The 25856-nt window shown below is 38.1% G+C and overlaps 1 long non-coding RNA gene across 3 annotated transcripts in view; it reads right to left on the bottom strand.

Annotated features, from left to right (window-relative positions):
- Positions 1 to 16570: 16570 nt before the first annotated feature.
- Positions 16571 to 25856, bottom strand: part of LOC128575960 (uncharacterized) — a 47898-nt gene continuing 38612 nt past the window's right edge. For 2 of the 3 annotated variants that reach the window (XR_008377206.1, XR_008377208.1), the window contains exons 3-5: positions 23731 to 23826; positions 19885 to 20014; positions 16571 to 19756 (exon numbers count right to left, since the gene is read on the bottom strand). This is a non-coding gene — a long non-coding RNA (uncharacterized LOC128575960). The remainder of the gene's footprint in view (positions 19757 to 19884; positions 20015 to 23730; positions 23827 to 25856) is intronic. The other variant, XR_008377207.1, reaches the window with a different exon arrangement.

Genomic DNA, 25856 nt, shown 5'->3' with positions numbered 1-25856 from the left:
AGTCATCAGGCAATTGTGTTCTTAGTAAGGAGAGAGCACATTCATTAAACGCAGTATCAGTGGGGACAGCTCTGTTTTGCAACTACTATTTTATTCTCTTAATTCATGTTACAATATATTTTCAAACTTACTTCCTATGATTCTTTAATTTTATTTTTCATCAGTGTTTCTTGTTTTCTTTACTATTCTTAATCCAGGATAAAAAATATTCCATATAATGAAATGCTTAAACTTGAAATTATTTGATCCATATTGAAAACTCCTGAAAAATAAATAGACTTCTTAAAAAATATTTTATTCTTTGGAGAATGTGGTAGAATTTTATTTATAAAAGAAATATATTCAACAAATGTATGAAATACTTGTCTTAGAAGAGTAGCTATAAGTTTCACTAATCCTCCTGGAAGTTGATGGGATCCTTTGCAGCAAATGTTATAGCTTTAATATTCTTCACGAATGTTCCATAATCACAATAAGTCCAGAATACATTTTAGCAGTGAAAGAGAAGGGTTAAAAATTGCCTAAACTGGTAGCTTTTTTTAATTTAAAAAGTCATATCACTTGGTCAGGTGTGGTGGCTCCTAGAACTCTGGAAGCCTCAGGTGGGTGGATGACTTGAGTTCAGGAGTTCAAGACCATCCTGAGGAAGAGCCAGACCCCATCTCTACTAAAAATATAAAAATTATCTGGGCATTGTGGTAGACACCTATAGGTCCAGCTACTAAGGAAGCTGAGGCCGTAGGCTCCTTTGAACCCAGAAGGCAGAGGTTGCTGTGAGCTAGGCTGACATTGTGACACTCTAACTTGGGTAACCGGAGTAAGACCCCTTCTCAAAAAACAAACAAAATAAAAGTTATATCACTTATTAGTAAGGCAACTTTTGGTATCAACAAAAGCTACTGTTAAACTCACTGACTACACAGCAGCTCAAATACAAGTCCAAGAAATACAGAAGACTCTAAAGCAACCTGGTAAAGGGAACAAACCTAGCAACAAAAATGGCCTCCTTTGGGTGAGCCCTATTTGTCTTACCCTTTCATCCAATCAGTAGATCAGTTATTTGGTCAGTCAGTTATGTAATCCATACTAATTACATGCTAAATATGCAGCTTTTTGCTAACTGCAACAGATGGGAGGTAATGGTTATGAAGTCTTCCATCCTATTAACAAATTAATGCAGCCATCCACCCAATTTGGCTTCTGCAAAATGAATAATACTAACAGCTACCTGACTCCTAGTGCTAGCTGCCAGACTGAATATTCAACTATGCTAAGCAATAGTTATTTATTTACCAAAAATAAACAAAAAAATTACTCAACTGGCATGGTACAACAGAAACAGATAGTCAGGCAGCACACAGAATGCCCTGTGAATGTTAGAGAGGGATTAAAAAATAATAATAATAAATAGAGCTGGAAAATGTTTAGACAGCAGTGCCTAAAGCAGAACTTTTCTAAAGGAGAAGTTTCCCTATAATTCCGTTTGCTACTTTGGATTATTGATTTACAAAATCTGACATTAGCAACCCTTGTAGAACATTTTCATGGTGATATTTTGCCAAGAATTCTAGGGAAGATTATTAACGCTGCCCAAGTATTTTGTGGCAATTTGGTATTTGTAATTCTCAATCAGGCTTCAAATGCAAATAAAGGAACAAATTATTTCCATTCACAATGTTATATTCTTCTCTCCTGGTCATGGGGTTCGAGACTTAAATGCTCAATGCAGAAAAATTAAAAACAAATCCTGTTTACATAATCCTACTTAGTTCAATAAATAGAAGTGCTGGCTGGAAATCTGGAAAACTTGCATTATTATCTCTTTCATAATTAATTTTGGTGAGATACCACCAAGGCACTGTGTTTATAGATTTAATACATAGTCATATAAAATTCCTTATTCTCAACTCTCAAAATTAAAACTAAATGAATTTTTGGTTGATTGAATGTGTCATCTGCCATGTTACAATATATGTGCATGGGTGTGGGTGTATATGTGCCTGGATTTATATATGTACATATGGGAAATGAATTAGATATGTGCTCATTCGTTTGCCTTTCTTGAAGGAAAAATATAATATAAAGCTTGAAATGAATGATAATTATTCCAACTTCTATATTTTCCATGTAATCAGCATTACATGTTTAATAAATATGTTTATTTCAATTAAACATGACTGGTGGAATGGAAGAGTAAATCTTTGACACACAAATAAAATGTCAACTTTCTATGATTCACATTCAATAGTACCCAAGTTTTAATTTCTAAATTGAGTGGTAAAAAATCAGAAAACATTTCTAACTTGGGTCTTGAAAACAACATATTAGCAATTCAAAGGGGGAAAATGATGGTTGAATTCTACTAACTAAGAAGTAGTTGCCTTTCAAATTTTGGGAAAAAGTGAGCACATCAAATCAATGAACCTATCAATCAATGTGCATGTGTTACATATATTTTATGCCAGTGTTTCCTAGACTGTAAACCAAATACTGTCTTCATCCATGGTAACTGTATAAAATGCCAATTCCCAAGACAATCTCACTTCTACTAAGTTGACATGAGTAAGTAAATACCATGTGAATTCCATGAGTAAGATGAATACCAAGTATACTATTGCATTTCTGTCCATCCCCCGTACCACCGCATCCCCAGTTTCCATTTCAGAAAACCATGACTGTTTATTGATACCAGTTCCCTAACTTCCTGACCTCTGTCCCTTTTTTTTATTTCTGTACACAGAATTCTTCAGATTCCCTTCAAGATTTCTGCCCCTCGCTTATTCAGTCAAACAGGCTTTGAAAAGGCATTTACAGTTATTAATCAACTGACCTTGAGAGAGAGAGAGAGAGAATATCTTAGATTATATGAATGGGTCTAATGTTACCACATGGGCTCCTAATGCAGAATAGAAAGGCAGAGGAGAGATGTTAAAGAGATGGGACAGAAAATTAAGTGTGAAAGGCAACGGACCTAGTCTCTGGCTTTGCATGGGGCCATGACTCTGGGACTATAGGTTTGACTCTAGACACTCTCAGTCAATTGACTGAGAGCCTATTGACCACCACCATGGACACAGGGACCTCAGTTTTACCACATAGAACTGACTTCTGCCATCGACTTGAATGAGCCTGGAAACATTCTCTCCCAGAGCCTCAAGAAAGAAACCCAGTTCTGCGAAAATTTGGATTTCAGCTTTGTCAACTGTAAGCATACAACCAACTGAGCCAGACTGCTGAAGACTTCTGACCTATGTAAACTATGAGATAATAAATTACTGGTGCCTTACGTCATTAAATTTGTTGTTATTTGTTATTACAATAATGAAAAATTAAGACAGCACCCCTTCCCCTCATCCTACTCAATAAAGCTGTTGGTAACTAAAGTACATTCAATGGCCCTACGTTGTCTCCAGGATTAAGACCAAGTTTAACGTCTCTTCAATTAGATTGCAATGTGTGTTTTCTAGTCTAGTCCTCATCTTCTCATTCATCGTCATCTTCTCTATTCTCACCTTGTTTATCCCACCTCCCAATATCACTTCCCAAAGTATGTGATCTCAATATGGCTTCTAATGCTTCTCTTTACAAGTCCCAACCTTCTAGCTTTGTATGGCTCGTTTCAACTCATCTTTAGGATTCTAGTTTATGCATTATATGGAAACTTGGGGCCTGGGCTAAATTTATTAGCTCTTGCACAACCTATACTTACATGCTTATACTATTTTTTATCACTCAGAATTATAAATATCTAGTTATTTATATTTTCTGCAGCTTTAGTTCTAGACCCTGTAGACCAAAATCTTATTAATTCATTTTTTTTATTTATACTATGAAAGAAACAAGCATGGTACTCTTGTTGAGGATATTCTGGAAGGTAAGGAATTAAGTAGGTAGAGTTACCAGCAATAGCTTTTCTGCATACATCATATTTAAAAGGAGATTTAAAGGACAGTTATTTGAACCATTGTGGGGATGAGATAGGCAAATTGTATGATCCTATATATTAGACATACGTTGGAAGATATAAATGTCTGAGATGAGATTAAATCTCATGAGTCTTTAGTGATTATAAGAACAGAATTTCCATTTAATTCTAATTTCAGTGAAAAATGATTGAAATGGGTGATGAACTACACAGAATTGCAGCTTAAAAGAGGAGGGGAGAGTTTGAAGTTATTGCCTAGATCTCAGAGATGATGGCACAGGAAGGGCCTAGGGTGGTAAGTAGCAATGGGCAAAGAGAAAGGAGATTAGATTGAAGAAATATTAAAGAATTCAAATTAAAACAAAAGCCTTGTTGATGGTCTTAATCTGTGTATAATGGAGCAGAATCAATCACCGTGGGCTTGAGTAATATACTATTCACAGCTGTGCCCAACAAAATGCCCATCTTATTGTAAACAATCTCTGTATAATTACTGAATGAATAAACGTGATTAAAACATATGAATTTAAGGCTCAGCGCCTGTGGTTCAAGCAGCTAAGGTGCCAGCCACATATACCTGAGCTGGTGGGTTCAAATCCAGCCCAGGCCTGCCAAACAATGACAGCTGCAACCAAAAAATAGTCAGGTGTTGTGGTGGTGCCTGTAGTCCCAGCTGTGTAGGAGGCAGAGGCAGGAGAATCGCTTGAGCCCAGGAGTTGGAGGTTCCTGTGAGCTGTGATGTCACGGCACTCTACCAAGTGTGACATCACTCTACCTAGGGCAACAGCTTGAGGCTCTGTCTCAAAAAAAAAAAAAGCATATGAATTTAAAAGGTTCTTGTGCAAAGGAATGTATGTTATCCACGTTGGTGTAAATTACACATAACATAGTGTTTTCACATATTATAAGCTGAATAGTATCTATGAAAGCAGTAAATACATTTTCTGCGGAGGTAAATTTTCCACAATTCAAGTAAATCTTCCTTCTTTCTATTTTTAGTCTTTACGTCTTTTGTCAAACTTGGCTCATGAAATGAAAATACATATTAGAATGCATCATCCACTTTCTCTATTATAGCAGTTATTTAATAAATGGTAGTACAATACAAAGTTTGGTGGGTTTGATGTAATTCTACTTCCTTTTTGATATCTTATGTTACCTACTTTTTAACCTAAGATCAGTTTTTTTTAAAAGAGTAAAAGTTACAAAAATGAATTTTTCAATCATAGTCCTTATTCTATTTTCTATGTGAGATTAAATAACTTTAAATAAGTAGTTGAACAACATCTGAATATTGCAATGACTCAGGAATATTTGTAATTAAAGAAGTCTAATCTATTTAATTTATTCTTCTTAGAGGAATGTGGACTATCTGTAAAGAGATTAAAAATCTCTTCTTTATTAATTTATTTTATACTTACATGGGCTTAATTTTATTTCTTGCTATAAGATTGACATGAGATGATTAATTTTGCTTTCAGGTAAATGTTTATGAACAATATAGCAATCAGGTTGCTAATCAATACAACATATTCAGATATATTGTCACTTGAACATCATTTCAAAGATATTATGTTAAAAATCCTTTATCTTGCATTAATCAGCAGCTGTATAAAACTGTATGCTTTTGCTTTTAAAATATTACTATAATATTGCTTGAATAGTATCACACATATTCCACAATTTTCTTTGAACCATATTGTAGATATGTTACAGGCAATATTAAAAGATGAATTATAATGTGAAATCAGAACATATTAAAGTAAGTTAGAGGCCGGGTGTGGTGGCTCACACCTGTAATTCTAGCACTCTAGGAAGCTGAGATGTGTGGATTGCCTGAGTTCAGGAGGTCGAGACCAGCCTGAGCAAGAGCAACACCCCATATCTAAAAAATAGCCGAGTGTTGTGGTGGGTGCCTATAGTCCCAACTACTCGGGAGGCTGAGGCAAGAGAATCACTTGAGCCATGGAGTCTGAGGTTGCTGCAAGCTATGATGCCAGGACACTCTACCAGGGTGACAAAGTGAAACTCTGTCTTAAAAAAAAAAATAAAGTTGAGTTAAAAGTCTCTTTAAAGAATAGTTTATGTTTTTGTTTAGGAAGAAACCAGGAAGTCGGTAAAGCTGCATTTGGACCAAGTTTGATTTCTGTTTCTAAATGGAGAACCCCACTATTAATTTTCTTCTCCTCAGTGTACTCAGGTTTTTGAGCATTTATTAGGGAGGAGGATTTATCTGAGTTCTTTCTAAACTATTTGATAGGGTGCTCCAAAAGGTTATTCCTTCAACATGGTGGGAGTAGCAGAACATATAATAATTATTTTGCAAAAGGCCAACAAGATTCTCCCTTTATCTATTCAACTCTTGTTTTCTTTAATAATTACATAATTTATTTGTCCAACATATTTATTGAATGCTGTTAGTGTTATAAACACGTGGGTTTATACTGTTGAAAAAGGTAATGTATGATATCTGCTCTCAAGAAGTTTCAGCTGATCTGAGGTATCAAGAAAAACACAAATTATAATCGAGCTACAGAAAATCAATAAAGTAAATGTTTATGCTTTAGTTCCTTTGATTTCTTAACTTCTCTTATTGTACAATGGAAATCAAAAATATTATGAACCCAGGCATCAAAAGTCATTGAAGGGTTTAAGAATGTCTAGTCATGTGGGTTAAATTGTAGTCTTTCCAAAAGTACGACCACCATACATCTATAAATGGACCTTATTTGGAAAAAGGGTCTTTGCAGATGTAATTAAGTTAATGATTTCAAGATGAGGTCATCTTATATTTAGAGTGGCCGCTAACTTCAGTAACACATGTCCTCAGAAAAGAGAGGCAAGGGGAGATCTGAGGCACAGACATGCAAGGAAGAAGCCATGTGAGATAAAGGCAGAGACTGGATTTATGCCCATGTAGTGCTGGAAACCCCGGGAAGCACTGGAAACCGGATTAGAATAGGAAGGATTCTCACCCAGAGTCTTCGGAGGGAGCTGATCGTGCTGCAACTCTATTTCATACTTTTGTCCTCCAGAACTACGAGCAAATACATTTATTTTTCTGTAAGGTACAAAGAGTAGAGCAACTTCCATGGAGACCTAGGAGCCTAACACAGAATAATATGGCCTGACTTTTATTTTCATTTTTAAAAACGTTATGAAAACGTTATGGAATGGAGATGACCAGGGGACGCTTATTTCTATGAGCCAAATGGGAAAAGGTCGTGCTTTGGACTGAAGGTTGAGTTGATATAGAAGCTGTGGGTGCAGAGTAGATGGATTATGGGAGATGGAAAGAAAAGGGAGAGATCAATATCACTTAAAAATGTCTGTTGGAGTAGCTGAGTGGATGCTAATGTTATTAATTTAGATATGGAAGATGGCAGAATACTTGAGCAGGTAGATTTACTCAATTACAAAGTATAGAAGTCACCAGAAAGAAGAGAACAGAAAACCTCACTGTGGTTTGGGTTAGTAAGAGCAATCTATATGCAAGATTTGCAGATGTATGTTTGTGTTCTGAGCCAGTATTTAAACTCCATTTCCTAATGTGCAATACTATTCCAAAAATGTGAAAGTCACTCTTTTAAAGGATAAAAACATTAATGCAAAACAGTTTCTTCTTTGAAGGGTCTTACAAGTTGTTTAGAGAGAGAAATAAAGGAAGCAACAAGCCCAAAGAGAAACTTAAGTTTCACATAATTTCGGGCGGCACCTGTGGTTCAAAGTGGTAGGGTGCCGATCCCATATGCCGAAGGTGGCAGGTTCAAACCCAGCCCTGGCCAAAACCCACAAAAAAAAAAAAAAAAAATTTCACATAATTTCGATGAATCCAAGGGGGGAGAACTCATCTTCACCCATGGTGATAAAGTAGAAAGGGTGGTAAGTTTGATGGTTTAAGCCAAAGCATCAGTAGAGATGTGTCCTATGGCCAAGGAGAAGCAAATTCTTTGCAATTGAGGAAGCATCATATGCAAAACCAAAGGTGTAAGAAAGAGCACACCTTCTTGAAAATACTTTAGTAATGAGTAGATAGCAGCAGGTGGATATACAAGAGTCTTTGGACAGGTGGCCTGTGTGTAGATAATAAATAGGAGCTAACGGTCTTCTTGTGTAAGAAATTCTGGCTTATCTATTTGAGATTTGGGAAGCTATTGAAAGATTTTAAAAGGTGAAGTTCATGATCTGAACAGATTTTTAGGGATATTATCCTGGTGATGTGAGACAGCAGAGTAGAGCTACACTGTGTATCTGCACAGAGTATGTTGCTCCCAGGAAGAGTCTAAATGGGAAAGTTGTCTTCAATTAGCATGAAAACAATATATTCTGCTCTATTATTTGTTTGAGACAAATGTATCTACAGTAGCTGAGGATGAGAGGGATACTCTGTGACTCTCTTCCATGTCTATGTTTTACAATATTAAATATGTATAATGGTGGGAGTGCTCAGAACATTGTCAGGATTAAGGTTAAGAAGGAGATGGTCTATCTCCACTCCTTGCATGGTGAAGGGAGGGGCTCATCAAAAAAGAGAAAATAAATTCCCAAGATAACTTTGTCATGTGAGTTCTCAAGAGGATTCTGTTCCCACACTAAGAGAAGGAGTAGTTGTGTTTCAGAAGCACTTCCCTTGAAACTTTATCTTTTCTTTAGATAATGACTTTATGTACGAGGATTAGAAGAGGAGGGATTCAAATGTGAAGGGAACATCATCAATGAAAACATCTAAATCCTATTTTTAAGATCAGATGTCTCCCTCTCTTCTTTACTTCCTTTTTTGATAATGAGGATAGTAAGCTAGGCCAAAGTGTATGGAAAGATGGATTTTAAAATATTATTTTCCAAAATACAAAAAAAATTCACTTTTTAAAAATCTAACAGTGCTTAATTTATATTTTTATTTTTCAGTAGCATTTAGTATAATAAATATAATTTAACTTTGGCTTTTTGGGTTTATGCCTCACTTACAAGTCACTTATATACTCCTCATCAGATTTAAGATTTTCATTGCAAGTTGTCACAACCACAGGACTTAAATAATTTAAAGGGAATTTATCAGATTATGTGACTAAAACAGTCAGAGGTAGAAAAGGTTTCAGAGTATATTCAATCTGGTTGCTCAAATCATGCTAATCTCTCTTTGTATTCCTCAGCTCATCTCCTTGATTCAGACGCTAATCACATAAAACTTTCCTTTCTTAGTCTTAAATTAATTCCCAAAGTCTCAGCTCCATATATTTCCTCATTCAACCAGCGCTTCCCAAGAGCCTCATTTCTCTGAACCATGAAGAAAAGCCTCCAACCTTTGGTCTGATTAGACCGGTTTAGATCAGATGTCTGTCTCTTAACCACTTGTTGGAGTTAGAAAAATAAAATGAGGCCTGAATTTTCAATATCTTCTGTACTGAAATTTTAGGGTGAATAATTCTTTGATGGGTAAAGGCTCTGTCCTCTACATTGGTGAATAGGTAGTAACATTTCTGGTCTTTACTCATTAGAGATCATTAACAATCTATGTTCCCTTCCCATTGGGGGGAAAAAAAAATGTCTCTAGACAGTACTGAATGTCCTGTGGGGGACAAAAGTCCTGGATGAGAACCACAAGATTAATCCGATAAAGTTATGTCTAAATCCTGAACCAGAAATGGAGTAGAATTCCCCCAAAACTGGGTCCTGGAAAGAAAACGGTATGCAAGTCTATAATTTTTATAAGGATCATTAAGAGAAAGGGGGGAGGTACTAGCAGTCAAACAGATAACTATCTGCTATTTTTTTTTCTCATTCCCTCATTAAACATATAGGAATGACAAAACCATTATATACAAGACAATATGATAGAACTAGAGAAAAAGTAAGACATAAGCTAAGTCTATAATCTTTGCCTTAATGTGACCTACAGTCCATAATTACAATCTATAGTCTAAGTTTTAGCTCAGGATATTTATTTTAAAAATTTCCCTCTAGCTTTCTGAACATAACCGGAGTAAGATTCTTATCATGCTATATAATCATCGATTTACTTCTCTGTTTCACCCTAAAAACATCATAACCTCTTCGAGAGTAGATATGTACCCCTGATACTTTTCACCAATATCTAGCGCAAAGGAGGTTCTCATAATCTGCTTTATGAAACAAAGAAGTTCTTTTTTTTTCAGTACTTATCATTCTCATTAATGTCAAAAATTCTTGATGTAAAAACCATTTGCCTTGATAACTATTGTTTTGTTGCAAAATCTGATGATGAAAAGTAACAAACTCACTCCTATTTTCTTGTTTATAGTTTTTGATAAAATGTGGAGGAAAAAGAATCATGAGCTCCACCTCGTTGTTTTAATCTGATCTAATAGGGAGTGCAATGGAGCTTCATTTGACACTGTCATAATTTATATTCACCAACAACAACCATGGATTTTACCCCACTTGTACATATTAAAGTATGCTTTTGGAAGAAATGTATGTGTGTGTATATATTTGCACATATATATACATATAAAAAATAGAGATGTAATTTGCTAGTATTTAAAATAGTAAATCATATAGATGCTTTGTAATACCTGTTGGAAGATGTATTAATAATAATGCAAAGTATATAAGAATAAACTTGTAGGGAGTTCGGTGCTATCCTTAAGTCAGGAAGGCAGTCGTTTATTTCAAGAATATCAGGAGGTGTTGAAGACAAGATCTTTGTCTTTTATGGAACCAAACTAGAAAAACAAAGGCTAGAAAGAAGTACAGATAATGTTTATTCTGATCCTATGCTTTAAAACTTTAGTCCCTACCTGACAAAGCTACCAGCTCTATCCACGGAGTTCTCAAATTGTAAAACTTTGTCCCCCACAATAAAATCTAAACCTCCCTGAACATCTTAATCTTGTTCCATATCTGGATTATTTGACTCTGTATCTTGGAATCCACTTCCTGGTTTGGTTCCATACTTGTCCATTCAACCTGAGAATATATCTCCTTTGGTGTGATCATCATCCTCTTGGTTTTATCAGGCTATTTATTATAAAAGAAAATCATTGTCCAGGCAGTTTATAACCAATAAAAGTTTATTTCTCAGAGTTCTGAAGATTGGTTCAAGATTGTGGTTCCAATGAGATTGAGGTTCCAATTTGAACCACTGATTGGTTCAAATTCAGTGCCAGATGAGAGCCCACTGTCTCATACACAGGCCTCATCTCATTCTAACCTCACATGGTAGAAGAGGTCAGGGTGTCCGTTGGGCCTCTTTTGTAAGTGTAACAGTTCCATTCATGAGGGCTCAGACCCATGATCTAATCACCTTCAAAGTCCTCCTCCTCTTACCCTCATCAAATTTGTTATTATATTTCAACTACAATTCACATATGAAATTTGGGGAGAGCACAAACATTCAAACCCACAGAAGTCATCATTGTCCCAGTGTTATATGCAACATCTGCAGCATGTTACATGCTAATCAAGATGCTAAGTTTATTACACAAGGTTACTATTCTCAGTTACCGCTAGCATTTGACATGTAGAAGGCGGATTCCTAAGAGGAGCCCAGGATTCTCTGCCCCTAGTGCAGATGCCTGGCATAACACATGAGGATGTGACTAGGCCACGTTTCACTCCATATGTGACACATAAGTACCTTGAAGAAGGGAGATTATGCACAGTGACCGATTTCATCACATGAACCCTGCAAAAGCAAAGAGATTTTTCTGACTATTCAAAATGAGGTAGTAAGACATGTCTCCTTTTGAGACAGGGGTTGGACATCCTGCAGACAGGGCGGGCATCAGGAAGAGAAGCGCAGCAGGATAAGAAAGCCACAGGAGGGTGACTAAGCTTAGCCACGGTAAATGCAGCCAATACAGACCCTTCCTTACTCTGCTTTGACCACCCTTGCCTGAAGCAGAAGGAGAATTCTTTCAATTGAACATGGACATGACTGAGGCTTCAGGTCCCTAAACGAATCAGCCTCATAAGCATGAGGAAAAACATACTCAGTGTGCCAAGACTGTTTACAAATACCATGGAAACCCCGGAAATTATCCTAGATACACTCAAAAGCCAGGAATATTCCACCCCCTCTTGTAGCAGGAGGCTGAGCACACAAGACCAGACCCTGACCTCTGCATGCCACTGTCTCCATTTAGATCCGTCCACTCTTTTGCATTTTGTTTAAGAGTGTACTCTGCTTTCAATAAATTTATCTGCCTCTGCTTATACTTGATGTCTGAATTTTCTCCTTTGCTATGACCCTGTGCTGGAATTTATTCTTGTCCAGAGAACCCTATCTGCTATCCTATCACTGTGACTAGCCTGAGGAGAGCAAGCATCCCTGTTGTGAGCTTCCAATGAGACAGCAACTTTGAAGAACTGGGATAGTCCTCAGCTGACAGTTCTTAGGGAAATAAGGACCTCAATCCTATTTCCACTGCAAAGAACTGAATTCTTCCAACCACAAAAATGAAAGCACATTTTTTTCTCCAGATCTTCTAGGTAAAAAAACAGCCAAACTGACCCTTTGATTTTAACCTTGGGACCCTGATACCCAGAGCCCCCCTCTGTGATATCCTGAGCAGAGAACCCAGCCATGTGTGTTATACTGAGCTTCTGACTGACAGCACTATGAACTAATAACTGGTTACTTTTTAAGCTGCTGAATTTGTGGTGTTTTGTGACACAGCAGTCACAAATACTTCTCATATACATTTCACAGTTATCAAATAAGCAAGAAATACAGTAGATACTAAAGTGTAATATAAGAATGTCAGCTTTGCAATGAGACTGCTGGGGTTTGAATTCTAGCTCTGCCATTTGGTATTATGGGTGACTTGAAACAGGTGAATGAGGTAAAGTTTCTGATCTGAGGCCAGGTCTATTTAAATACGCAATATATGCTAGTTACCCTTTATACCACCATGTCATTACATGTATTCAAGGCGGAGAAGTGTACTGTGATATACTTTCTGTGAAGGAATTTTGTGAAGGTTGAAATCCTGCTGAGTTATGAGTCCAGTTTCCTACTCCAGCTCTTAAATCTCTGCACTTACCTTGCTGAATGAATTCCCCTGCCCTTCCAATCTTCCCTTGCAATAATCTCTCGTGTCTGTGCTGGGGCTGTCACAGCGTCTCAGTTCTGTGACAACTATCCTTGCCAACGGAGGGAGGACATCTTACGAATCCAGAGGAGATCTAGGTGAAAAACATCAGAAATCCAGGTCTTTGCCCACATTCCTCAGATCCTTAAAATGTTAGCTTCTTAATGTAATAAATAGTCCTTTGAAACATCCTCTGAAATAGGAATCTCCTGCTCTCTTCATTTTTCTGTTAGGACTCTGGAGAAAAATGGCATCATGCATTTCCGACCCTTTCTCTTTCTCCTATTTTCTTAACTTCACTGGCATTTAGAAAGTAGTAGCAATTAAAACCTCACCCCCGGGTATAACAGCGCCTGCCAGAGCAGCTCACCAGAAGCCTAATAGACCAGCTCTGGGTGTGCACATCAGGAGAAGTATCAGCAGCGTCCTATCACCTGCCCCTTCCCCTCCCCGCCCCCCCATAGCAATTCAGGGAAAATATGATAGGTACTTATCTAAAACAATTTAAAATCTTCTTCCATAGTAAATGAAGCCTGAAAGGGATGTCGGAATATCATTAGAAAGGAACAACAACAAAGAATTCACCCAGTTTTTACAATTTTACAAGCAAAAAGGTGCACTCTAAAATGGAAATTTGACCTCTACCAGGTATTCAAGTGGGAGGATTTTTCCCCAGCTTTAACACCTCACAGTGATGAAAATGTGGACAAATTGATTGGGTTAGAAAGATAATCATCTGGTACAGAGGTAATTGCTAAAAGTTAACGCATTCTGAGTGCTCTCCTGGAGAAGAGATAGCTGCAGGCTACAAAAACTGGCTTCTGCAAGTTCTACTGCATACAAATAATTATTTCAAGAAACAAATGAAGTCTTATTTATTGGCAGTGGGACATGGATCCTTGGTGATCAGCAGTGAAAAAGGAAACTGTGAAATTAATTTGTGCCCAGCAAAACTGCATTCAATTCAGCAAAGCTGTTCTTTGAATTTCAGTTGGTATTTAGGCAAGTTATTATCACCTCAGGCCCTTTGAATACTTCAACCAGACTGTGGTCATTTTTTTGCAATAGTCTTCCAGTTCAACATTTCATTTTTATTATGCATTGATCTATGACATGTGGGAAGAGTTATTATTGCCTGTGATAAATACTAATGAGCCTCCCCAGTGAAAGGGCACATGACAATTAAGGTTATTGGGGGGGAAGCAGAAAGAGGGACGGAGGGAGGGGGGTGGGACCTTGGTGTGTGTCACACTTTATGGGGGCAAGACATGATTGCAAGAGGGACTTTACCTAACAATTGCAATCAGTGTAACCTGGCTTATTGTACCCTCAATGAATCCCCAACAATAAAAAAATAAATAAATAAATAAAATAAAAAAATAAAAATTAGGTAACTCCTTTCTAAAATGATCATTCAAATGAACGTATGTCTTAATAAGAAAATTAGTCATTGGAAGGTTTGAGTTGTTCGTCGCTCTTAGATTTGTTCTGGAGGTTCCTAGATAAATAGTAAAAGAGAAAAATAATCATCCCCAAATTCTTAGAAACCTGCTACTCAAGACTTCAGAGAAGTGAGAAAAAAGCGTAAAACGTCAAGTTGTCCTAGCCTAAAAATATACATATATTTTTCTCTTCAACATTTTTTTATATTTTACGTAGCTGTGTATATAAATCTGTAAACATCTTAAAATTTTCTGTAGGAGTAATACCTATTTCCATGATGTATATATGTCTCCATCCTGAACAAATTCAAGCCCCCAAGTGATATCACACAAGGCAGAGGTGGAAAGAAAACACACAAGTTGTTTTGTTAGGAACTTACCTGCAGCCTCACCCAGGGCTTTATAGCATCATCATAAGGGTTCAAGAGCAAACACCCTGAGAAAAAAATGACTCAAATATCCCTGATAATGAATGGTACTTCCTGACTCACTATATGTTATTTCTGTTTTTATTTAGTTGTGTGAATTTCTCACTACAATTAAAGACTTTTTCTGTAGATTCATTGATAGCCATAGTAGCTAGCGTAATTGGTAGACATAGTAAGTGCTCAATAAAAGTTATTACATTAATTTCCCCAAATTATCTTACTGACTCCCAAGACTAATAAATAGGAGTCCAAGTTGAGCTAAATACAAACTATTTTTAGTGCTTGAAGTTCCTTGATATTTTAAGGAAAATCTTGCTCCTGATATAGATATTATTCATCTTTTAGTCCCAAACTGCCCTCATCGTTTTTTGCACATTGAACACAAAAGTTATTCTCCAAGAAATGTAGAAGCAAACTGGCCTCAATAACAATAATAGTTTGCATCTTTATTAGGGTTTACTTTATCACTTTCATCCTCAAAACAACTCAAGTAATCATACATCCTTTCACAAATGGAAAAATAAAAGCTATTTTTCCAAGGTCAAAAAGTCTTGGAAAGTGGACCTAAGTAGGAGAAATGTTCTATTCCTATTTCTCTCTTTCTTCTCCTAGGCCATATTATCATAACAGGGAGGTCAATTGCATTGAGTTCTATTATCTAAGTGGGCCTTTTGCCAAGTGCTGAGGCCACAAGAATGTAGACCAGCTCCTGTTTGAATTTTTTCAGGCACAAGTTGAGGATAGATGCACATGACTATTGTAGATTATTATTTATGCTGCAATAGAGCTATTAACATGTTGTTATGAAACTAAGAACAGTGGTGGATTATTTTTACCTTGCGAATCAGAAGAGCTGCCCTAGAGTAATTTCTGTTCAGTGATGCACAGAATGAAAGCATCTACTTTTGAATCGAGTTTGAACATGACTTGAAATCACTAATGCCATTAAACCATCTTTATATTTTGGTAGAATGCATCTATTATTTAAAGATTCTCACTAAATACTATCTGTTATCTTATTTAATGAAATGATGAAGCTTCTGTCCTTCCCTGTTCCAATCCTAGTAGAAATCTATCTGCTTAGGAGAAAACATAGTCAATTAATTTTTAAGGAATGACAAAAGGAATAAACGTTTTTATTATCGACTATGAAATATGATATTTTATTCATTTATTATTTTGAGGGGGGACAAAGTCTCCCTTTGTTGCTCTGAGTAGAGTGATGGGGTATCATTATTGCTCACAGCAACCTCAAACTCTTGGGCTCTAGAGATCTTCTTGCCTCAGTCCCCTGAGTAGCTGGGATTCAGAGCTATCCTACAAAGGTACCCACCATGACACTTAGCTAATTTTTCCATTTTTAGTAGAGACAAGGTCTCACTCTTGATTTTTATCAAACTTCTGAACTGAAGGGATCCACCTTCCTCAGCCTCCAAGAGTGTAAGGATTACAGGAGTGAGCCACTGCACTCTGCCTGAAAATGAGACATTTTTATAATTTTTTTTCAAAATATTTTTGAGATTGCTTGAATTAAATTAAACACACATGATATATACTAGCAAAATGTTTCAAACTGAAAATCTCACAGAATACAGTGACATAAGCATGGTTAGTTGAAATAATTTAGTATTTATTGAATAATTTTTTTAAATGTCAATTTTATTGTCTCAAGAATTTCTTTGGAGGATTAGTACACCTCATATGTTCTCTAACAAACATAAAGAAAGTTTTGAGGATTAGTAACATGTAAAGGTTTTAATATAGTACAGATTTCAAAGAGAAGCATCTGAATACTATCTTTGTTTCTTCTTTCATATATTTACTTTCCAAAAGATTTTGAAGGCAGGCTGTCATCACACCCTCAAGGCTAGGAGCTGCTCCTCTGCGCATTCACTTGTTCAGGTCCCATTTCTTTTTGCAGGGGTGGGGATAGCCAGCTTTTGGTTGTGGAATCCTGGTGGCAGTATGGGTCAAAGCTAAAGCCATAGCTGTAGATATGGGTCACATTACCAGAGCATGATTGGTCAGTCTCTCTTTCTCCCAGAGGGACTTTGGGGAGACAAAATAAGTCATGACTATAACTACATTTGATCAAACCATCAACACCCACCGTGAAGTCATTATAACATAACTGCATTTGGTCAAACCATCCACACCCACCGTGAAGTCATTACAACACAACTGCCTTTGGTCAAACCATCCACACCCACCGTGAAGTCATTACAACACAACTGCCTTTGGTCAAACCATCCACACCCACCGTGAAGTGTTTACAACATAACTGCGTTTGGTCAAACCATCCACACCCACCGTGAAGTCATTACAACACAACTGCTTTTGGTCAAACCATCCACACCCACCGTGAAGTCATTACAACATAACTGCATTTGGTCAAACCATCCACACCCACTGTGAAGTCATTACAACACAACTGCATTTGGTCAAACCATCCACACCCACCGTGAAGTCATTACAACATAACTGCGTTTGATCAAACCATCCACAACCACCGTGAAGTCATTACAACACAACTGCATTTGGTCAAACCATCCACACCCACCGTGAAGTCATTACAACACAACTGCATTTGGTCAAACCATCCACACCCACCGTGAAGTCATTACAACAGAACTGCGTTTGGTCAAACCATCCACACCCACCGTGAAGTCATTACAACACAACTGCATTTGGTAAAACCATCCACACCCACCGTGAAGTCATTACAACATAACTGCATTTGGTCAAACCATCAACACCCGCCATGATGAACATTGTCAGATGCCCAGCCTGCTCATTTCTGTTTGGTCTCAAGAATCATGTGTGAGACAGTTCGCCCCAACCTCTGACCTCCATTCAGTGCAAAAGGAGAGACTACCCTCAGCGAGTGAGCGCTCAACATTATTAACATTTTCAGCATTGTTCTTGCTGCCAAAGGACCATGTTCTCTTCCTCTTTCTCTCCCTGCCCCTGCCTTGCTGGTGGTGGGTGTCCTCACCCAGGGCATCCCCTTATTTGCATCTTCCTGAGTATTTGTCATTTAATTATTTGTGAGTCTGTTTCAAGAATTGTGGTATGAGTTGACTTTCATGCCTTTAAAGTGGGGGGAGTAGCAGACCCTGGCAGTAGCAGGGGTGGGACTATAACAGGGATTTTTGCTCTGAGAGGAATGAAGAAGAAAGCAGGTGGAGCTCGTTTATTCCAGCATTAGTGGCCAGAAGTTACGAGACTGCTGTGTTTTCTGCTTCTCTGGGTCTAGCCACTCACCATTCCATTGGAGAGTGGATATTCCTCATAACTTCCAGCAAATTATCTTTATATAGAGTCAAAATTAGAGGATATTGCAACCAAAGATCATAATAATACAATGGATTTAATAGAATTACTCAATTATTGGTGGGTTGGGGGAAAATGCAGATCAGAGCTCTCTCTAAGCATGCTCCCCAACACAGACATACACACACATGTGTACCCACATGCCCACTTTAACAGTACAGCAAAGACAAAGAATGACTTTACTACTCCATAAAGATCCACCCAGGTTATTCACCACCTTTGTAGTAGCTCATATTTTCTACTTTGACTCAAGAAAGGTACCTTAGTTCTTGAGTAAGGCTAAGAGCTTAGATAGGAGCTTAATGAGGAGCTAAGAGTCCTCCTAGGTCTAAGCACAACCCCTTTATTTTGACTGCTCAAAGGGAAGTAGTAAAAATAATGGACCTCTATTTAATGCCTACCATGTGCCAACATTATTCTAAGAAATTTATGTTTATGCTTCTATTTCTTCCTCAGATAAGACTCTATTATTAGTTGTACCTAATTATGCAAATAAAGAAACCAAGTAACTCTCCCCCAGGATTCCTAGCTAGTATGAACAAAACAAAACTCAATTCAAACATTAATTCTTTCATTGTTACCTTATAGGGCACACACTTCGGTATGTGATGCCCTCAAGTTCTCTAAACTGGGGCCCAGAAGCGTGTTGTAGACAGCAGACTTGCCCAGTGCCTAGCACAGTGTATATCCATTTCAATGGTGCAGTAAAATACCTATTAAACAATGTCTTGTAGAGTTCAAAAGAGATAACTTCAACTCTTCACTTTTCAGTGAGCTACATGGACATAATTTCGACATAAACTAAGTTGCTTTCCCTGCAGATGAAAATGCCCAAGGGGGGGAAAAAAAATAGAAGCTGCAGTTCTGACAAGCACTAGCTGAATATAACATAAACCTATAAACGAAGGAGATTAAGTATCCGCATTAAAGAGAAAAGGGCAAAGGGATTTAAAGATTATCAGCTGATAATCAGAGACAGGAAAGCTCCAGAGAGGGTATTATTGAAAATTACCAACCACCAACCAAATATGCCCCACAGTGTACGGATAAGGCAGAGCTAATTGTCCCATTTCTATCAGCAACTAAGAAAAGGTGATCTCATATTTTCAATTCAATCCTTTAGATTTCATATACTTCTGGGGAACTGAAAGTACCGTTGCATAATATAGCATGACCCCATGGAGATTTTTTAAATTGTATCTCAATGGTAGGAAAAAAAAATGTTGAGAGTAAAATATACCCGTTATTTGAGAAAAGCAAAATGGCCTTCTAGGTACAAGACTATACCATGGGCTCCAGGAGATAAGATGATATGAATAAGGGGAGGCTAGAAAATGTGATAAACAGGGCTGGCTTTAGGCACTTGGGTTGCTAAGGGAGCCCATGTATCCTGCAAGTCCCCAAGGATCATTTTAGTCACTCATTTAGCATAACCTCGGGTTGGTACGTGATGTGTATCAACAAAATTCCAGCAATGTACCCCTGGTAAAGTGTTCATTTCTCTCTCACCCGAAGCAGTTGAGTCCCATGAGCTCACACAGGGTCCTCTTAAAGCTGAAAAGAAGTAATGAAGTCAGTAATGAAGGCAATTAAGAAGTGGTAATGTGACTTATATCTGTCACAGTCCAGATAACAGGAACTATTTATATTTAAATATCGAGGCACAGATTTGGGTTACTTACCTATGGATAATGAGACTTCATGTTCTCGAGCCATTTTCGCTCTCCAAATTATGTGCATTCCAGTATTTTTTGGTGTTTCAGTGTATTTATAATGCTGAATATACTTCAGTGTATTGAGGCCAGCTTATGACTGTAGATGGAGAAATAATCAGAATAAGCAAAGGAATTAAATCTACAAACAAATTCATAAAGGTTAGTTTCAAAAGAAATGTGTGTGTATGCAAATGTATAAATAATGAAAATGTGCTAAATTAACCCGCTCCTGTAACAAGTGCATACAGGTCCATACTGTTGGTGCTCGTGAGGCCCTGACAGCACCAGGCATCCTACCACCCTCCCAAATCCTCTTCTCTTCTTATACTCAAAACTCTTTTCAGATTTATTTTTTCTAATAGCAAATTCGAATGATAGAACAGATGGTGACCCTCATCCCCCAAGCATTTAACACAGGAAAGACTCTGGATTCTGACTCTCTCATGAATAGAATCATATTCTTTGCCACCAGCATGTGACTTCTTGGAGTTGGGAGATGGAAAGGACTCTGTCAGACATTATAAAATGAGACCCTGTGCTGCTCTGGTGTTGTTTGATTGTGCTGGCCCATGTTCAGTGGTGGTGGTACAGCTGCCCCGACCCACAGGGACACCTGCTGTTGTTTCAGTTCAGACCCACTATGGCTGAGCAGCAGAGCCCTCTCCTCCCCTCCTCCCCTTCATCTCCCTTTTCCTCTTTCTCCTCCCTCCATTTTTATTTTTATTTTATGTATTTATTTATTTATTTTGGGGGACAGAGTCTCAAGCTGTTGCCCTAGGTAAAGTGCTGTGGCATCCCAGCTCACAGCAACCTCAAAATCTTGGGCTTAAGTGATCCTCTTGCCTCAGCCTCCCAAGTAGCTGGGACTACAGGTGCCCGCCACAAGGCCTGGCTATTTTTTGGTTGTAGTTGTCATTGTCGTTTGGCAGGCCCGGCTGGATTTGAACCCCTCAGCTCTGGTGTATGTGGCTGGCGCCTAGCCACTGAGCTACAGCTGCCGAGCCACCTTCCTCCATTTTTAAACATGGCTGTCCTGCATCAACCTGAGTCTCAATTGCTATTTTGGTATGAAAGAAATACTATTTGTCTATTTCCATTTCCTTCAGACACTATGATTTTGAGTCTCTGTTACAACATCTTACTTTTCCTCTTGGATAAAAAACAGTTATTGGTGAAAGGGGTGGTCAGGATGAATGAGTTCACTGTATTTTCAGAAATGAAAGGCGAGGCATTCTCTTCATGCCATTTCTTTCTTTCAGGGAATCCAGGACTGACTGACTTCCTTCCTTCCTTCCTTCTTAATTTCATTCCTTCCTTCCTTGCCTCTCTCCCTCCCTCCTTCCTTCCTTCTTTCTTTCTCTTTCTTTCATCTTCCCCTCCCCTCTTTTCCTTACCTTTCTGACAGAGTCTCGCTCTTCTGTCCAGACTAGAGCACCATGGTATCAGCCTATTTCATAGCAACCTCAGACCCCTAAGTTCAAGTGATCCACCTGCCTCAGCCTTCTGCGTAGCTGGAACTACAGGCACCCACCTCACCCTTGGCTAATTTTTCTACTTTTAGTAGAGACAGGTCCTCACTTTTGCTTAGGCTGGTCCCTATCTCCTGAGCTCAGGGATCTTCCTGCCTCAGTTTCCCAGAGTGCTGGGGTTACAGGTGTGTGCCACCACTCCTGGCCTTCCAGGACTTCTTTCTTCCCCCCTTTTAGTTTTGCTTGTTGTTTTTGTTGTTGTGTGGAGTGAAGGGGCTTCCATGCATTTGGGACTGCTACTGAATAGATAGTAGACTTGTTGCTCTGCGATTACTACTGTCCTGAGGACTTTGCTCTGCTCTTGGCTCTTCTGCAATGGAAGGACTCAACTCTCTCCAGGTCGCAGATCACTTTTCTGCCTTTTTAAATGTTTCTCACTAATTGACCTTCCCAGTATCATCTCTCCACATCGAGTTGTATCTGTCTCCCTAGGGGGAAATCCAGCATGCCTATCTAGTAATATGTTATAGATACATCTCTCTCATGCTTCTTTGAAGCATTATGCATCTTATTTATACTGAGTGAAACTGTAGTAAATCATTGCATTCTTTGTTTGGCTAATTCTGTATAAAGAGGAGAATTAACGTGAATGTTCTTAATACATGAGTTCCATGGTTTAGGTGGTTGGGCTGATTCAACAGGGTCAATATGAAAGCTCTGACATGGCTTGAAGCCCAAGCAAAGTCTCATTTGAAATCAGTGAAGAACATGGTGACATCGGAGGGATCACAGAGATAGGGCACCAAATTAAGGTGACCTGATATGACAGGTTTAACAGAGAAATGTCTTCAAAGTCCAGTTATCCACAATCTAGAGAAATCCAAATAAAGCCATCCTATGATAGATCTGAGCATTCTATTTTTTAAATTCTCTTTTATGGAGGTTGTTGATACAAATTTCACGTTAAAAAAAAAAAAAAGGCCAGAAAAATCAGGCAGGCATGAAGCGTGACTTTAAGATTGCACACAAAACTATTTCTAATTTAAATTCAATTATCAATGGATGAGGAAAAATGTCATCCACAAGGGAATTTGGCTTTACTTTTTGGCTTGTTTTCCCTGGTGTATAAAGAGGTGATGGTGGCGTGGTTACACAGTAAGATGAAAACATCTGTCTAGTCTGGTCTCCATTGACATATATCTGGCTCTGCTCATCATCTTTTGTCACATGAAGGTTCCAACTGTCCTGAGGGACAAACAGGAGGCCTCTCTAACTCGGGGTCCAGCCACACTCTCTTCTTAATCTTTTTGAGGCCATTCTAATGCCCTTAGCAACTCTCTGATAGAGTTCCAGCTCCTCCTTATCAAAGGTCATCAATCTTAGCTTTCAACACACCCTCTCCCATATCATGCTGGGAGCAAAATTTTAATCTCCTGGAATGTCCTTCTGAAAGGAACAATTAGTACCCTCTACTTTCAGAGTCCTCAGAACATATCTGAATTGTCTATATCCTTCCAATCCCTTGGACAAGTCAGAACATTGACTTTTAGGAAGAATTCAGCACCTGGACTTTTGGTTTTCCCTTGTCATCCCTGGCTCCCTGCTAGGAAGTTTATTTCCTACCCCAGGAAATACCCAGCTCAGCCTCATCAGCCTCATATTTTTTCAGATCTTTTAATCTTATACCTGGCCCTCACCCTTTAAACTGAGTAGATGTGTCCAGGGTAGGAGACATAGAAAGGAAAACCACTGCATTAGAAAAAAATTGTCCCTGTACTATTCATAATCTATCTGTTCTGTACTTAAACTTCCACTGGGGGAGAAAACTCCAGCCTATTTAGATCAAAAGAAAGAGCTGAGCTGGCCCTGTGGCTGATGCCTATAATCCTAGCACTCTGGGAGGCTGAGGTGGGTAGAGTGCTTGAAGTTCAGGAGTTCAAGGCCAGCCTGAACAAGAGTGAGACTCCATGTCTACTAAAAATAGAAAAATTAGCATGGCATTGTGGCAGGTGAGTGTAGTATCAGCTAATTGGGAGGATGAGACAGGAGGATTGCTTAAACCCATAAGTTTGAGGTTGCTGTGAGCTAGGCTGTTGCCAGGACACTCTAGCCTGGGCAACAGAGTAAGACTGTCTCAAAATTAAAAAAATAATAATAAAAAATAAATAAAATAAAAAGAAGGGAAGAAAAGGCTACATGTACTCCCAGTTACTCCTTCCCTCTCACACACACACTACGTGTGCGCGTCTGTCTGTCTCCATCTGTTTCTTGTTCTCTCTCCCTGTCAGTTTCCTCTAGTCAGAAAACAACCCAGGCAGAGTAACCCCCAGTCATCCAAACACACCTCACGTCTTCCTGGGACTTGAGTCTTGACTTTTCCGACACATTAGAGGCGCCACTCTCATTCTGCCTACTTCTCCACAGCCCAAGGGGTCTCCTGCTGGGGGGAGTAAAATCCGTCGTAAAATTAAATAAACCTCTTTCCAATTTTATCATCTCAAATTCAGATAATTCTGTTCTTATTCTGAACTGTGGACCAAAGCCAACAGTTACCCTTTTGAGTCTCCTGAGTGATGTTTGTTGGTAGGAACATAAAGGAAAATCGACTATGTTACTAACATATGACAATACCGACTTTAGGGTTTTTTGTTGTTCAATTTCAGCTGGCTTTCACTCTTCCTAGTTTAAAGTCTTTTTTTTCCTTCTTCTTCTTCTTTTTTTTTTTTTTTCTGTTCTTCCTTTAGCGATTCTCTTGCCCCTTGCCTCCCAAGTAGCTGGGATTACAGGTGCCCTCCACAACGCCCAGCTTTTGTGTGTGTGTGTGTGGTGTGTGTGGGGGGGTTCACTCTGGCTCACTCCTGCTCATACTGGTCTCAACCTCCAAGCTCAGGAAATCCACCTGCTTCGGCCTCCCACAGTGCTGGGACTACAGGCCTGAGCCACCACACCCAGCCAATATCGACTTTAGTTTAAAGCCTATGGTTTGAGTCATTCTATAGAACCGGTTTTGCACTTAATTCCTTGTCAGTCCTCCATGAGTCCCGTGACCTGTGACAGCCGAGTTATTATGTTCTCTGGGAAGGTTTCTTCTACTCTACGCCCTTTTTGTTATTTTTCTATGATCCAGTTCCTTGAAGCACTTTATCATCTACTGAAACTACTACGCTCCTCAGACCATTTCATTTACATGTTCCCTATGCGATGCCCTCGATGGCCTGCTCAATTATATCAAAGAAGAGGGAAGACATATACTCTAAGCAAAATTTTATTTTAAATAGTAAAATAGCTGGCATAGAATTAGAAAAGAGGCAAGCATTTCAGCTCCAGCACCATCTATCTCTCAGTCAAGGGAACCTGCCATCCATCTCTCAGCACAGAGTCTTGTGTCTCAACTGGTCACCACAGTTACATAATCACCAAACATCCAGCAGAAGTTGCATCTTGTATATTTTGCTGTTCTCAGTAGCATATGAAGCAAAGCCACCTAAACAGGACCAAATGTTTTATATAACTATTAATCTCTGTTTTATATTCTAAACCCTAGTATATTACAATGATATGTAAGATATCGAAATAATACGATACCATCACTAAGTGGGAAAAATTACTTTAAAGGAGATATTCTTAACTATTAAATATGCAAAAAAGATTTCATGTCAAATATCGTGTCTTTTTAATTGTGATTTTATTTTGAGTCAGAACTCATAGGTGCATAACTCAATACATGCTTATTTGTTGATTGATTCATTCAAGCAAATATGTGATGGTGTGTTTATTTTCTCTCAGTTCTTTTTGTTATAAGGGTATGAGTGTCACATCTCTCATGTCAAGAGTGTTTTGGAGAAGTGTATTTGATGTACGAAGGAGACCGTGTATAGTTTTTCTTTTCAGGCTCTTGAGGTTAAAAAATTCAGAAATTTCCTTTTGTAAGAAAGTACTTAAGATTTAACATTCGCATAAGAGATGAATTCAAAGGATAGGAATATCAGATGGTTTGCAGATAGTATTGAAGCCAGGTATGTTTTTCAGTAACGATATTTCAACTTTCTGTGAATTAAGTAGACCAAAAGGATGTTGACCCTGTCTCTTTTTGTAACCTTCAACAAACAAGGTGTGATTCTCAACATATAAGCTTTCATTTCAGGATTTTGAGTTTTGAGAACTATTACACATGAATTAGATGGAAACATAATTGCCTTTTCTAGTAATTAATGGAAGTATTTTAATAAATGATCATGCACAACCTTCTCGCTTCAAACAAGCAACTTCAACAAAAAAAATCACTTGTACCTTTTGGATATTTTAAATTTTTATCAAACTACTCTGGTTAACAAGCACAACAAAAAAATCACATCAGATAAAAAGTGAAATTGTGCTCCAATAACATTTTATTACCTCTCACATGGTAATTTCATATTGTATTTATTTTTTATCCATCTCCATAAGGGCAAGTGTCAGCATTCCCATTAT

The sequence above is a fragment of the Nycticebus coucang genome, chromosome 23, assembly GCF_027406575.1.
Source record: "Nycticebus coucang isolate mNycCou1 chromosome 23, mNycCou1.pri, whole genome shotgun sequence".
Taxonomy (NCBI): Eukaryota; Metazoa; Chordata; class Mammalia; order Primates; family Lorisidae; genus Nycticebus; species Nycticebus coucang.
This window is presented reverse-complemented; position numbering and strand designations above follow the sequence as displayed.